Below are 14708 nucleotides of genomic sequence, written 5' to 3'. Positions count from 1 at the left end.
TTTGGCAGTCTGCACTTCCCTTCTGAGGAGTCGCTTTCGATGCCAAAGAATGTCAAACACACCGTTGGCCCCTGTGTCTTCTCAGGCGCCAGTGGCACCCACTAATGCCTGAATCATGTGCTGAAATGCCTGAACGGTTTCGCTGCACTCGCTGGAACCCAACCTACTGTTGGAGAGTAAGTCATCTAGGTAATGCAGTGAGCTCCCCGGGGTGGGTTCCTCTGTCTCAAGGCCCACTCCAGGAAACATGCAAATGTACTGTACAAGGAACATGACAACGCACAGCCCAGGGGCATGCATTTATCGTTGAAGTAATGGTCCTCTTACCACATCCCTAAGAGGTGAAAGCTATCCAGACAGACTGGGAGAAGGCGGAAAGGGGACTCAATATCAGCCTTCGCCATTAGTGCATCCTTGCCTGCTGCTCGTACCAGGTCGACTGCCTCGTCGGAAGACGCATACGAAATTGAGCATGTCCCCACCTCCAGGTGGTCATTTACTGACCGGCCCCTGGGGTAGGAGAGATGGTGAATCATTCTGTACTTTCCTTGCTCTTTCTTCAGTACAAGTCCCAGGGAAGACACAATGAAATGTGGAATGGGTGGCTGAGCAAATGGCCCAGCCACCCTTCCCAAATGGCACTCCCTCTCCAACTTATCCCGGACCACCACTGGTGCTTCCCTGGCTGAGCGTAAGTTGTTTGCCCTTCTAGTCACTGTGGGTCCTGCATAAGGGATCCTAAAGCCTTCACTGAAACCCTTGAACAACAATTTGCACTCTGGCTGTCTGGGGTAGTCCTTAAGGATATGGGCTAAGGTGCTAAAGGCTATGGGGGATGGCGCTATTGAAGAATGTTGTGCTTCAGGGTGGTTAGGGCTTCTTTGCACTGATGCTAGCCCCTCTTGGTTTCTCAGTCTTGCTTCCCTGCCGCAGTTGGTTGCTGGGTGCCACCCAGAATACTTGGAGCAGTTGTGAGTGAATTTGCACGTGGGGGCCCAGGAGCATGTCCCGATGTTGTATAGCCTGCATGAGTTGTTGGTCCTCTGCTGGTAGCCACCCCTTCCCCTCTGTGTGCCCCTGCCACGAAAGGAATGCCGGAACAGTTGTTAAAAATAGTATGGCTTTGTATGTCTGTGCTTAGTGAAAGGGTGGTCCCTGCTTGCTTGGCTGTTGCCGTTCCCCATGTACTGCACCCAGAGCTCAATTGAAGGGGTGCTCCACAGACAACCCAGAAGACTACTTTACAACCAGGGTTGTTGTCTGTCTGACAATCAACTTACTCAAGGTGTGGAGACTTCACCTGGAATGGGACCTGAAATAAGAGCTGTTCTTTGTCCTGGAACACTGGGGAGATCGTGCCTGAAAGGAGAGGGAAGGAGCAATCGAACCCTGTAAGAGGACGATACTGTTGGCTTGGGGAAAAGCAGACGACACCGGTGCAGTAAGTCTATATTACAGAGACTTATTTATGCAAGCATGGCTGGCATGATGCAAGCTTACAGCCCCTCACTATCACACAAAGGGGTGTAATCATGGCACTTCAGAAATGTGCTCTAGCTGCTTGTTCCACCAACCAGGGTGTCACAGGTGCAGCAATTACCCCAAAGTGTGGTGAAGTGGTTTGTGCTGCTGAAGAAGAAACCTTCACCAAATAATGCCACCTGCCAAGTGTACCTGGAATTACTTTGCTGTTGCAGCCATGGCTGTTGCCCCTAGTGTGCTTGAGTGATTTGTGCCGCTGATGAGACTTGTGTAGCTCTGTGTCTCTTACCCAACGTGTGCCCATGCGGACTACACTGCTAGAAGTGAAGATGCTACCTTGGTGTACCTGGGTCACTGTGCGGCTACTAAGGCAATTACCGGAAATACATCTGATTGGACCAAGACACTGCTGCACTAAAGTGTCTTGAAGCAACGCAGCTGCCATTCCCAGAGCTAAAGCGGACCAGACCCGACCAGAAGCGGACTGCATCCCCTCATCGACCCATGCAGGAGCAAGCCACTGAATCAATGACTGATAGTCTAGGAGAAAAGAGGCCGTGCTGCGACCTGCAAGCCCACCCCGTGCATGCATGGAAGAGGGCCCTGAATGAAGGCTGCCACCCTCCTGCTGCTGCCTCTGGATATTGCTGCACAGCTCACGTCTGCTCGGAATGAGTAGAGAATTCTCTTGATGTGCACGTGCCCTGCTCATGTTCTTCCAATGCATGGATCTAGAGAGTAAGCAGAAGACTAGCAGAAACATAGTTTTACGTTTGTATTTCTATTTACATATGCTTATTGCATTGCTTTAGACCAAGTATATCAAATATCAAACAGTTTACAAGTGTTCAGCCACCTATTCAGAATTAATAAAGGACATCTGGAGATTAATTAATAGCTGGCAAAAAGACACTCAGGGCCTGATTCAGAGTTCGATGGACGCGTTGCTCCGTCACAAACGGGACGGATATCCCGTCCACCGTATTATGATCTTCATAAGCTATTATTGGCCCGTAATACGGTGGACAGGATATCAGTCAAGCTAGTGACGGCGTAACCCCCTCTGCCAAGCTCTAAATCAGGCCCTTAATTACCTTATCCACATAGGACTAAATTAAAATATACATGTTTCTTTATTATTTTTCGCTAACCGAACGTGAGTCATATTCCTTTCGGTGCTTTGCTCTCTCACCACCTGTTATAATGTGTGCCCTATAAAGTTCCAGTCACCGCAGTGACAGAGTCAAAATTCCCAAGTAGGCAAAATATCTCCCATTCGGTTGCACTCTACGACATAAGTTGACCATGAAGCAAATTCTTAATTCCTGGTCAAGTCTGTTATCTAATTTTCTGTCCACAGGTTGTGATCATTTTCAAGGCGGCACCAATATAGCCTTATAGCCTGCCATAGTGGGAAATACCTGCCGTTCGGCTCAGGCCTTTAACAAGGGAGCGGGACTTTAATTTCAGTACAGCCCAGCTTTGGAGGGCTACAAGGCTATTAGAACATTCTGCCACTAGAGGGCAAAATGTTGTAATGGAACAAAGAGGCCTTTGTTTATAGCAATAGCTTTGAACAAAAAACATTAGAATGTTGGAGCTCTGGGCTTCTGCCGGCCATTAAAAGCCAGAGCACTCCATCGTTTTCAATGGAGCTCCCAGTATTCCAGTGTTCTGATTCCTCTTCACATACATCTAATGTCCTTAGTGTCCTGTTCCAGTTTTTAGTTTGTTTTGTGATACTTGCTACTGTAGCAACATTTGACTGTGGAATGCATTGTTTGATTGTTTTTTTTAGTGACCAAATGTGTCTTTTGTGTTCAGATCCGTATCGCCAAGAAATGAGGCTACAAGTATGTGGGAGTCATGATGTCCTGCACCAGAAGGGATGGCAACACAGCAACAGTCACGTAATCCTTCCGGAAATCCAGGTAAAAAAAAATCGTCTTTCAAAGTTAGTTAATTGTGTTCTTTTTAGGACTGCCTTTTTAAGGATTGTTTGGATGGTTTTATGCGAAGTTACCTGTGACAAGGCCTGAAGTTTTTTTTATTGTTTCAAGGGTGTGTGTACTGATATTGTTTTTTTCAGTAATGCAAATCTAGGTTTAAGTCACAATATTTTATACAGATATATCGGTCTGACACAAATATCATGAATAGCGTGTTTTAAATATCGCTTACAAAAATATAGTAGATTTTCTGTTGGTATTTCCATGGGTTGATATTTTTGAGGAGGATATTTAGGACGCAATACCAACTGCGGCCCTGTTAGTTTTGGCTAGTATTCTGGTACCACACCCAAATACACTTATTTATATATACTTTTGTGGATCAAATGCTTGTGTCAGAGGTCTTGTAGAACACCGACAACACAGAACTTTGCAGGTATTCACAGTGATAAACAATGAAGCATAGAGAACTTTACCTGCAAAAATCAGTTGTTGTTGTGCTGGCCAGGGTGGCAAAGGAAAGAGAACAACCCCATGCTATAAGAGTGCGGGAAAATTATTCCCCATGGAAAACGAAGTTACATGTACAGATATATATATTCTGCTGTCGTTATCTCCTTTACATCCCCTATGATTAATACAACTTTTACATTTTTAATAAAAAATAAAATCAGGTGAAATTAAACACACATTTTAATAAAATGTATTAAATAATATTTAAATATATAATTAATAATGAGAGTGGGATTATCGAAAATAATAAAATAATTATATGAAATAATGATTTATTAAATAGTTAACATTTTATTTTTTTAGGTATATGCTAATAATATTTGTTTTAAGTTAATTAAGATTTTTACTTGACATTAAAAAACATATATTTTTGTTAATAATTATAAAACGTTACCATTTTCGCTTTACTTTATCATTGGGACATCTGATCATACCTTGTATAACATATGAAAAGTCCATAGTAGTAACTTCTCACTCATAAATCTTATCTAGTGTGCCCCATCCCCAGTTTTGAGGTTGTGGAGACATGTAAGTCACAAATTTGCACTTGGAAATGTTGAACAGCAAAAAATGTAAAGTTACTATTAGACGTAGTAGTAATTTTACAAATGAGTGAATCTACACATGTAAATTTACCTTTCTAATTGACCGCACAATATCTAACCTGTTTATACCTAAAACAGTCCTCCTCCAGCAGGCTAAATCCTGCCTGAGTTCTTCGAAGCCCTTCAACTGGCTTTTACAGAACATGCCCCTCAGCCTCAAACAACCAGCCTTTTTCCATTTTCTGAATACCTTTGTTTTCTTGAGGGGAGGTGCAAGTTTCCTGACAATGGAGTGCGAAGGGACAGTTATGAAGCAATATCAGGCTTTTCTCAATATGTCATACACTCTAATTAATGTAGCTAATACAAGGGACCTACAAAGATTACCATGATGTTGTTGCTTCTGTATTCAGGGTCCCTTCCACAGTGACCTTTGTATGAGGATGTAATTCGTCAAGCACCACCCCTTCTTAGTCCCTCCCTGCATCCACTCAGTCAAGTATGTGAGTGAAAATGCCTGGTAATGCATTTGGTATTCCTAGGGCCTTCCTGGCGCTGAAAAGTGTTTCTGTGCCCTTATTAACTGTGCCGTCTTTCTATATGTAATTCTCAGTAAGCCTGTGTATCCGAAGGTTTGCTTTCTCCATCCACAGTATGTGTCTGAAAGGTATGCATTATCTTAGGGAGTACAGTCATTTTGATCCCCGCTATGTGCCCACCTATTAAATGGAATGAGGTTGCAAACTCTGTAACTGTGCTTTAATTGACCGATACAGTGCACTTTCATTTTGCTGCACGGTGTCACTTGCGTTTGACGTAAGAACAACCTCTGAGTAGCTTATATGTGAGGTGGACAACTGAAAGGGTGTATTGTGATTTATCTGTTCAGATGTTTTAAACTATATTAGTATCATGAGACCTCCAGTTTTTGTCATATTTATTTCAGTTCACTTAGGAAATGTTCATTAGAGGTGGCTGGCTTTGACAGTAAAAATAATGTAATTTGCCAAGGAGTTGATTTTGAACGTATTTCCCCAAAGACATCCCATTTCTATGTTTGTTATCTTTATTTTTGTTATCTCTCATTTTCTGTGCAGACCCCACTGCTTTGTACTCGTACCATTTTGAACAGGTTGTGACAGAGAGCCATTGACCCGCACCTCTGCCCACGGCTTCTTGTATCTGGTGAGCATCCACCACGGTGAGGCCTCCTCACTTCTTATGGGTCATAGGGCCGCTTTCAGAAGGGCGAACACACCAGGGACTGCAACCCTAATAGTGTTCAATGCTTCTCCTGCATGTGACTCAGATGTGATATATTTTTGTACGTGATTTGTCCTACATTAACGATACCAGCTTGATCCGGGAGTATTAGTTTGAGTTCGAAGAATTTCCTGGGTCCTTTCTTGGTTTTAGAAGCGGTATAACAGCATCGTCCATACTACATGTCACTCACCCTGTGGCTTTGAAGTAATTGAACAGCTCCTGTAAAATTTCTAAAAGGTCTGGGGCAAGTGTTTTATAAAAACTGGCAGTGAACTCGTCTGCCCTGCTGCTTTTCCTAATTTGCATCGTTTGAGGCCAGCACAATTTGTTTTATGTAGGCTTAACCTAGTGTATTAGCCAGCAAGGCTTCTGCTTTGAAGCCCTCTCATAATATTTATGGCTTAAGCAGTTCAATATGTGGTTTGTCTTTCTTGTGAAAGCTAAGCATGCTAATCTGGCCCTTAGTGGTCAACATCTTACATCAGGTATGTTTTGAAAGTGTCCTTTTATTGTGCCTCTGTAATGGTAACATTTCCTGTCTCAAAATAACTAGTTGAGGCACTCTTTCCCCTTTTAATTACGCAGTCATCCACAAGACCTGAGTCTTCTAGTAGTCCTTTGCCTTAACTACATAGGTCCCTCCGTACCTCTGATTATTCTTGTCCATTTTAGCATTTATGATCTTTTAATATCCTCACTTAGTATAACAACGCTATTTCTGTTATTCCTTGTAGGGTTACAACAAGGACTTTTCTTGTACTGCATTAGAACAGTAGATTGTGGCTATTGATAACGAAGACACCTTATGTGTCCCCTTATCAGTATTCATCTACCCTGTGGATATCTGAGTTTTGTACCTGGTACAGAAGTTGTTTGAACATAGGTACATACTCACCTGCCTTTCCCTTCCTATTATGAAGTGGTTAATTTTGAGTTGTTCCTGGCCAGCGGTCACAAGGTACATCTCCTATAAGAAATCTGCATCTGTTTGTTCTTGATTAAGTTGTAATAGGATCTCCTGTAGTTTGGGCAAGTTATTCAACCTGCTTACGTTACAGGCTGTCATTTTTAAGCTGGTAATTGTTTCTTATTCTGAGCTAGTGTAGTTTGAAGCCTGCTGATTCATCTTTTCCTCCAGTGCCCCCTTTGAGGGCAGCTGTTCCCCATCTCTCTTCTCTTGCCTCCCAGTCAACTAACCTGAACTCCTCCAGTGTCCTCATCTTTTCATGTAACCAATTTCTATTAAGTTCTCAAAGTCATTTGCACCCTCTTTTCCCTCTTATAAATCTGGTCTGCTTCAGTTTCTTTAGCTTCCTTTTTGTTGCTGATTCTTTGATGTTTTAATCTTTTTTTCATTTTGGGTAATGCTCTGGAATGCAGTTTAATGTCACAATGGTTTCTGTGTCTCTGTGCTCCCCACTTGATAAGGGTTTATGAAGTGGATAGGTGCTCTGTCGATTACTGGGTTATGTCCAGTTCATTATCACTGCCCAGGTGGGGGCATCTTCCCTTCTTCAGAGCTCATGTTCCTGGAGTTTGTCTGGTGTAAACTACCATTCCCATACAGGCAAGGACTCCTTTTCGATCACTCATGGAATCTTGATCACAACCTTGGTATCTTGATCTTATAGTGTGCTCATTAAGCTGCCCTCCCTCTTTTTCTGGATCCATTCTGCAATTCCACTCATCTAACTAATGCAGCACTTTCACATCAACTGCAGCCCCTGGTTGATGTGCCCATGAGTTCTGTTGTCACAAGGGCAGCTCGATTCTCCTACTCATAGTATTGTACTACCTATATCCAGTGCCTCCCGTACAGTCCTATGTTGTGTCCCTCCTGTTTGTGACTCTGAGTGTGTACTCCACACTATAGTCTGCTGCATTGGGGAACTATCTCTTATCTCGCCAGATGATGTCTTTCTCTCCTCTCTCAGCTTGGGCCCACAGCATACATATACCATTTTCACCTGTTGTACGGCAAGCTGGGTTCCACAGTGATCACATTATTAAAATGCAGTTTCCTTGCCTAAAGCTGAGGACTCTGCAGTCCCTGCTGTATTATTGAGATTGTTCTTCTCTCTACAGACACTGTCCTGCTCAGCAGTCTTTTTCTTGTGGCCTTCTTAGGGCAATGTGGTTGTCTAACCCCTGTTTGTTGGTTTCTACATAATGTGAGATCTTAAAGCACTGGAGTCCTGCAGGCTGTCATTGGTTGTCCTAATTGTATCTCTCTCCTGTCATCGTATCTGTGGTTGGCTTCTTACCTCAGGGGCTACTTGAGCCCGAGGTAGGGCCTCTGCTCGCTCCATCATGCCTGTCTCTTGGCACCGGGATTACCACTTCTGTACATCAGATATTGTCCTATGACTAGCAGAGTCTCTGCTAAGTCAAAGGCAACTTCAGGCTGCTGTAATGCAGGCAACGAAGCGGATCTGAGGCACATGTTCCTGGCACCATTGTTGGCAAGGCCACGCCCAGCTTGTCTTAGTACTTTAAGGATTGACTTGCTTTAGTTGTACGTCTTTACATTTTTAATGGGAATACATTCCATGTGTTATGTCAATTTTAAATTCCTCAGCAACTTACACATTTAGTGATTGTTTTTCCCAATATGAATCTACAGTTTGGACCCACAGTTTCCACCAGTTATTTCAAATGAAAGAAACAAGAATTATACTGTCTGTTTCTGTTCTCCAATACAATTAACACTTTCTTCCTAGGTGAAACCTGTAGTAAAGTTTGCTTATGTCTACCCAAATTCCCAGAACTATATTATGCCTCCTTGGAAGATGCTTGCCTCCCAGTCACTTTGTCGTTGCTTTTTTCAAATGACAGGGGGGTCCACTTAATACAGTGTCATTCCACCCTCTCCCTATTCTTAACACAGATTACAAATTATTGAGCAGATCCTGGCATCTACATTGCTTATATATATCCCCAAGTTGTTTCATAGTGACCTAAAGGGCTTTATCTGAAGACGGAACGTCACTAAAATCACACGTCTTTTTTGAGTAATAAAGGGTGTTTCCAAAACATACCGATAGTCAGCCATACTATACTCATTTTGACTTTCAAGAAGGCATTACGCTGGAGATACTTATTCTTAACGTCACACAAATTCAGCATAAGCAACTATATGTTCTGATAGACACAACTTCAATATATCCGTCCCACTGCAGGAGCCAAATTAGGCAGATTAATTTCACAAAATTACATTTTCTGAAATAGGGACACAGCAAGGATTTTTTCACTCTGGCAGTGAAGCCAGAATGGACAAAATTATAATATAAATTAAAGATGCAAGGGGAAAACTGGATCCCATTTTTGAAGTATTGGATAACATTGAATTGCTGTAAGGACTGAAGCTAAATTGGTCCAAGTCTTGCCTCTGCTCCACTCTCGAGGGCACTCACCTTATACCCCTTAACCACAGTGAAGTGACTATAACATGGGAACTGCATACATTTAGATATCTGGGTGTCGGAAAGACTAAACTGAAACTGATACTTTTGCCATGATGCACTCCTCCACACTCAATTGTCATGTACCTAGGAAACAAAGAGCAGAACAAAAAACTTGATTCACTGAGGGTAACGGAAATTAAAAGTTAACAACGACGCACATGCAGGCAGGCAGCAGGAAGAACCAACCTGACAGCTATGCCTGGTTTTAGAAAACGGGGAACACAAGAGGAAACCCACTGACAACGCAACGTGAGCAGAGAAGAGCCCAGTGTATCGCGCAAATCAGAGTGGGTCTCAAAAGGAGCATGAGAGGAAGAACCTGTCGGACGCCGTAGAGGACAGTGGAATCTGAGAGGAAAGTGGAGGCACCTTGAGCCTGTAGGCAGCTAAAACACTTTACCGGAGTAAGAAGGCAGGCTGGGTAGACCCCCTTCCCAAGTGGTGGACCCGCCATGTCCTGCGGCGGGTGGTGGCTCACTAGGTCCATTGGGTAAAGATGTGCTCCTCCAGCTAACGCCTCTGTCCAAATACCTAAAAAGAAAGAACGGAATCTGAAAAGGGCGACTCCTTGACCAGAACCTATCCATGATTTAGATTTAAAGGCTGTTTTTTTTACTTGAAGGTATACTTTCTGACAACCTAAAGACAAAAATATTAAGTTGACACCCCAACTACCAGACTCCCCACTGATCTTTTGACCCACCTTTCAACCTGGGGATCAAGGTTTACCATAGAGACAAAGTATACAGGAGGGCAGTCTAGGGGGCGCCAGTTGCATTCCTGAAGCCAAAGATCACTCCCTGCAGGAGATTCCCACTTCCCCTAGTGGGTTGAGTATCGTTCACAAAAACGGTCTTGCAGCAACATTGCTTTACCAATTTCTTAACTAGCCAATACTAGTGCCTAATTGTACTACTGAAAATTGACACCAACAATATCATAACATACTGATATGGAGGACAGAATATCGAGGGACAAAATACCGAAAGGTAAGTCCAATTAGGAAGTATAAATTTACTATACCTAAATCCACATCTACATATCTTGAAGATATATGTACCACGTAGGTTCATGTATGTAGGATTGAATATAGAAAATCAAGATGTACACGTCAGTTCTTTATTTTTGATATTCTCTGTCTTCGTAATGTTCATTCTAAATTTAGGGGACCACTTTAGTGTCCTCGTTCACATTTAAAGTGTTAATTACCTCTTGAGGGAACTATTATTGCAGCATGATAGGAGAAGAGTCAAACTGTTCAAATTAAAAACTCCTAAGGATAAAAGGAGACTACGGTCTCCAGATATGGAATTGTAATACCTTGTGTCCCAACTCCAGTAGTTAACTGCACTAGCTAAATGTAACGCTGACATAAATAGGTACCCACTTGAAATCAAACATGATGGTAAACTATTTTAATCTTTATCTATTTAATTTGATGTACAGCAATGACAAACTTAATAGCTCACCCCCCTGATTACTAAAGGTTGCAATACATTGGTGGAGTGTTGTGCTCCAGAAAACACAAAAAGACATTGATTATGCCCTTTCGCAGCCTGAGGAAGCCTTCCCAAGACACTAGGGGGCTGATTACGAGTTTGGCCGTTGGAAAATCCTGACTGCCAAGCTTCCAATGAGGAGACCACCAGAGTGCTGGAGGGCTCCCACTGGCCCCATTATGAGTTTTCCACTGGGCTGACCGGCGGAACACAAGGTTTCCACCGGTCAGTCCAGTGGAAAACGTGCAGCGGCATTGGACTTGGCTCCACATGGAGCCAGTCCAATGCCGTCGCACAGGGGGCCCCCATAGCACCATTTCTGCGCAGACAGTGAACATTCCGACAGTGCGGGGGAGGGAGGCCACTGCACTGCCCACGAAAATGTTGTGGACAGTGCAGTGGCCCCCAGCACTTGTTCTCCGCCAGCCTTTTCATGGAGGTTTAAACGCCATGAAAAGACTGGCGGAGAGCATGGTTGTGATCAGCATGGCAGCGCTTACTTCAGTGCTGCAGTGGCTGACTACAACCACGACTTCTGTCATCCCGTCGGGATCAAAGATCCTGGCAGGACAGTGGTCGTAATTGGTGGTCGGACTGCCACAGCTTCTGCAGTCCGACCTTCGTGAGTCTGGTGGTCTTCGGACCCAGAGTTACTACAATGTGAAAGACTTGACGCACTCGGACAAAGCAGGTTTATTGACAATGGGCAACCTGTTTGAGAATGGCAGCTCTATACGCTCGATTCACTAATAAGTAATTTTGGCATACACAGAGGCCAATTTTTAACATAACTTAGCCTTACCAATACACATAGAACGAATTGGAATATTATAGGCTCTGAACTGTCCACTCTAGAATACATTCAAACTATATACAAAATGGATGAGTGTAGTCATTTAATTTATGGTTATATCAAGACTAAATGCTATCACAAGACCAATTTAATAGATAAATAGAATGACAACCTGGGCAATTGTGTAAATGACAGGGAGTGGAAAGGCATAATAGCTGATCTCATAGCACCCCAGAATCAATAATATGTAATTCAATATCGTGCGTAGAGCATACATTACTCCCAATACACTACACAAGATATACCACAACTCTACAACGAGATGCCCTAGATGTTGTTATCAACGGCTTGACTTCTGCCACATGTTTGGGAATGCCCAGACATATCCGGATAATGGTTCAAATCACCTCTACACTATCACAAATCAATAGATGTACAAATAAACACTAGTGGGCTGTCGGGACAGTTTCCCTGATGTGCGGCAGGTAGAGCCAACTCATGTTCTTAGACCTTGCTCTGTTACTAGCAAAATATATGATCATGGTGGATGAAGTTGAAATCCACAGTGGCTCCCCCTGTTAAAAGATGGCAAGGGGAACTGCAAAATGGTCTGAAGCTCAGACTGTCCTACTACATAAGGAAGAAATTGTAATGTTGGAAAAACCCTAGGGTCAAATCAGTGGCAAGCAGAACAACGTAAACAAGAATGCTTTTACCCTGCAGCCTTTCTCATGCATGCCTTTACAACGCAGGTAAGTATTGGTGCCTTTACCATGCATAGTATGTATTGGCAAGTAAACACACACACATGCACACACACCCACCACCCGCCCACCCTGTGGTGTTAGCCGCCTAGGAATAGTTAGGAACTAATTTAACGTTGCTTGTTTTGCTATTAACTTTGGCGCCATTTGATGAATCTTCAGAAAATGTTCCCAAAACAAACACAATGCTCACTTCAGGGTAAGTCTGGAAAGTTTTGGAGTGATCCGTCAGGCGGGGGCCGAGAAAAAGAGGGGCCCAGAATGCTTTTTCTCGATGCATTTTCCCATAGGAATTTTGAACAGGAATAGCTCCTGAACCACTGAAAGGAATTACAACAAATTTGGCAGAAAGGTAGCACTTGGTTCCGAAAGCGCCCTTTTTGTTATTTGGTGTACATCCGTTAAGTAGTTTTTGAAATAGTAAAGAAAATCAAATTTGTATGTAGGGACATGAAGGCTCTGTAAACAAAATTTTCAAAACTAGTTTGCCAGTCACTTCAGCTGCTGTTGAAAGTTTTGGGATGAAACGTCAAGCGGGGATGAGAGAAAGGTCACTCCGCATGCAATTTCCCATCGGGATTTTGAACGTGACAACAGCCCAAACAGCTGAATAAAATTACACCAAATTTGGCAGAAAACTAGATATTGTTTCAGAAAGAGTGCTTTTTGTAATTTGTTGTATATCTTTTCAGTAGTTGTGGAGTAATTAAAAGAAAAAGTTTTATGTACATTTAGAGATGCGGAACGTCTGTTGATCCCACAGATCTCGTACTGCGATCTAATAGGTGGTTAGCGTTTCAGCCTTGAACTGGTGACAGCCATGTTAGGACCTGGGACTTACCCAAGCCCAAAAAGGCAGAAAAACACACAAGAGGACAGGGTTGGAATACCTTAACCACCTAGGCCCTAGGTTTAAATGCCCATCACAGTGCACAGTATTGGGGGGGGGGAGGTGTTGGACACTGTGCCTGGCCTGACTGCTCCTACCCTCCTTCCCTCTGTCCTCCGATGTCTGTGTGCTTGCCTCCTTTCCCTCCTTTTTGCCCACCATGTTCCATAGACTTGCCACTGTGCCTGGCATGGCTGCCCCTACCCTCCTTCCCTCTGTCCTCCGATGTCTGTGTGCTTGCTTCTTCTCCCTCCTTTTTGCTGACTATGTTCCATAGACTTGCCACTGCCCAGTGGCGGCTGCCACTGAACAGGGGTGGCGAGGGGGGAGGGGGCATTTAAAAGAAAAAATATATATTTTTAAAAAATTTGAGGGGAGACGCGTGAGTCTCCCCTCCACCCTCCTCCTCTTCCCAGTTGCACAGGCACCCATACAGTCACGACGCTGCTGACAGCAGCGTTGTGACTGGTCTGAGTGTCTGCTTTGCCACTCAGGCTGGGAATGGGAGCCTGGGCATTTTCTCTACCCAGCTGTATGCAAACTGTGCATGTCTTTTTAACCGTCCCAGCATGGCCGGCCAAGCAGACATGCGTACTTTGTGTGCACATAGCCCTCCTCCGGCCCCCTCCCTCCAGTGCAGCCCCGCCCCACACTACAAGGAAAAATGAAATGATAATAACGTAGTGTACGTAATCATTTTATTTTTTCCTTTTTGGGAAATCCAGCGGGGTGACGCTCCTCCTCTTTAGCAGAGGAGACACTCCTGCTACTGTCCCTCCTATCTACTCTGAGTATTCTGTTGAGCTGCCACTGCCCCTCCCAGCTTCCTAGCATGGTCTGATGACTACCGCCTCTTCCTGTCACCTCCACTCTGCCTGCCTGAGTTCTATGCCCCTATCCCCTCCCTGCTGTCCTCAATGGTCCATTTTGCTGCCACTCCTGTCTGCCCTCCATCCTCTGTTGTGCTGCAGCTGCTCCTCCTGCCTACCCTTGTGGTCTATTGCTAAGCCCCTTCCCCTGCCCCTTCTTGTCTGTCCAGCCCCTACCTATCCCTTCTTTCCTCCATGGTCCTTTGTGCATGTCCATGCCCCCTCCCTGTTGCCTGCCATGGCCATTGTGCTGCCACTAACCCTCCACCTTGCCATTTATGGCCTTCTGTGCTGCCACATCCCCTCCCACCTGCCCTGCGTAGTCAACTTGCTACCCCTGACCCCCTCCCACCCGCCCTTTGTTGTCTGTGTGTATGCCATTATAGTCTCACTGTTACCTTCCATGGTGTGTTGTGCTTCCAGTGCCCATCCCGCCTGCCCTCTGTGGTCAGCTTGCTGCTCCAGCCCTGCTCCCATGGCCCCTGCCCTCTGTTTTCCATGTGCGGGCCCTTATCTCCTCCCTCCTGCTTTATCTGGTCTGTTGTTGTGCTCCTGCCTGCTCTCTCCTTCCCTTTATGGTCCATTATGCTGCAGCTGTCCCTCCTGTCTGTCTGATATTGTCAGCTTGCTGCCCTTGCCCCTGTCCCCTCTGCTCCCTGTTGTCCATGTGCATGC

The 14708-nt window shown here is 44.4% G+C and overlaps 1 protein-coding gene across 2 annotated transcripts in view; it reads left to right on the top strand.

The window, feature by feature from the left end:
* The window catches only part of TRERF1 (transcriptional regulating factor 1), a 675896-nt gene that overhangs the window by 218809 nt on the left and 442379 nt on the right, over positions 1-14708 (top strand). For both annotated transcript variants that reach the window (XM_069233961.1, XM_069233962.1), the window contains exon 3: positions 3307-3413. The gene's annotated coding sequence lies outside the window, so the exon portion shown is untranslated. The remainder of the gene's footprint in view (positions 1-3306; positions 3414-14708) is intronic.

Source organism: Pleurodeles waltl, chromosome 5 (genome assembly GCF_031143425.1).
Source record: "Pleurodeles waltl isolate 20211129_DDA chromosome 5, aPleWal1.hap1.20221129, whole genome shotgun sequence".
In the NCBI taxonomy this organism is placed as follows: Eukaryota; Metazoa; Chordata; class Amphibia; order Caudata; family Salamandridae; genus Pleurodeles; species Pleurodeles waltl.
This window is presented reverse-complemented; position numbering and strand designations above follow the sequence as displayed.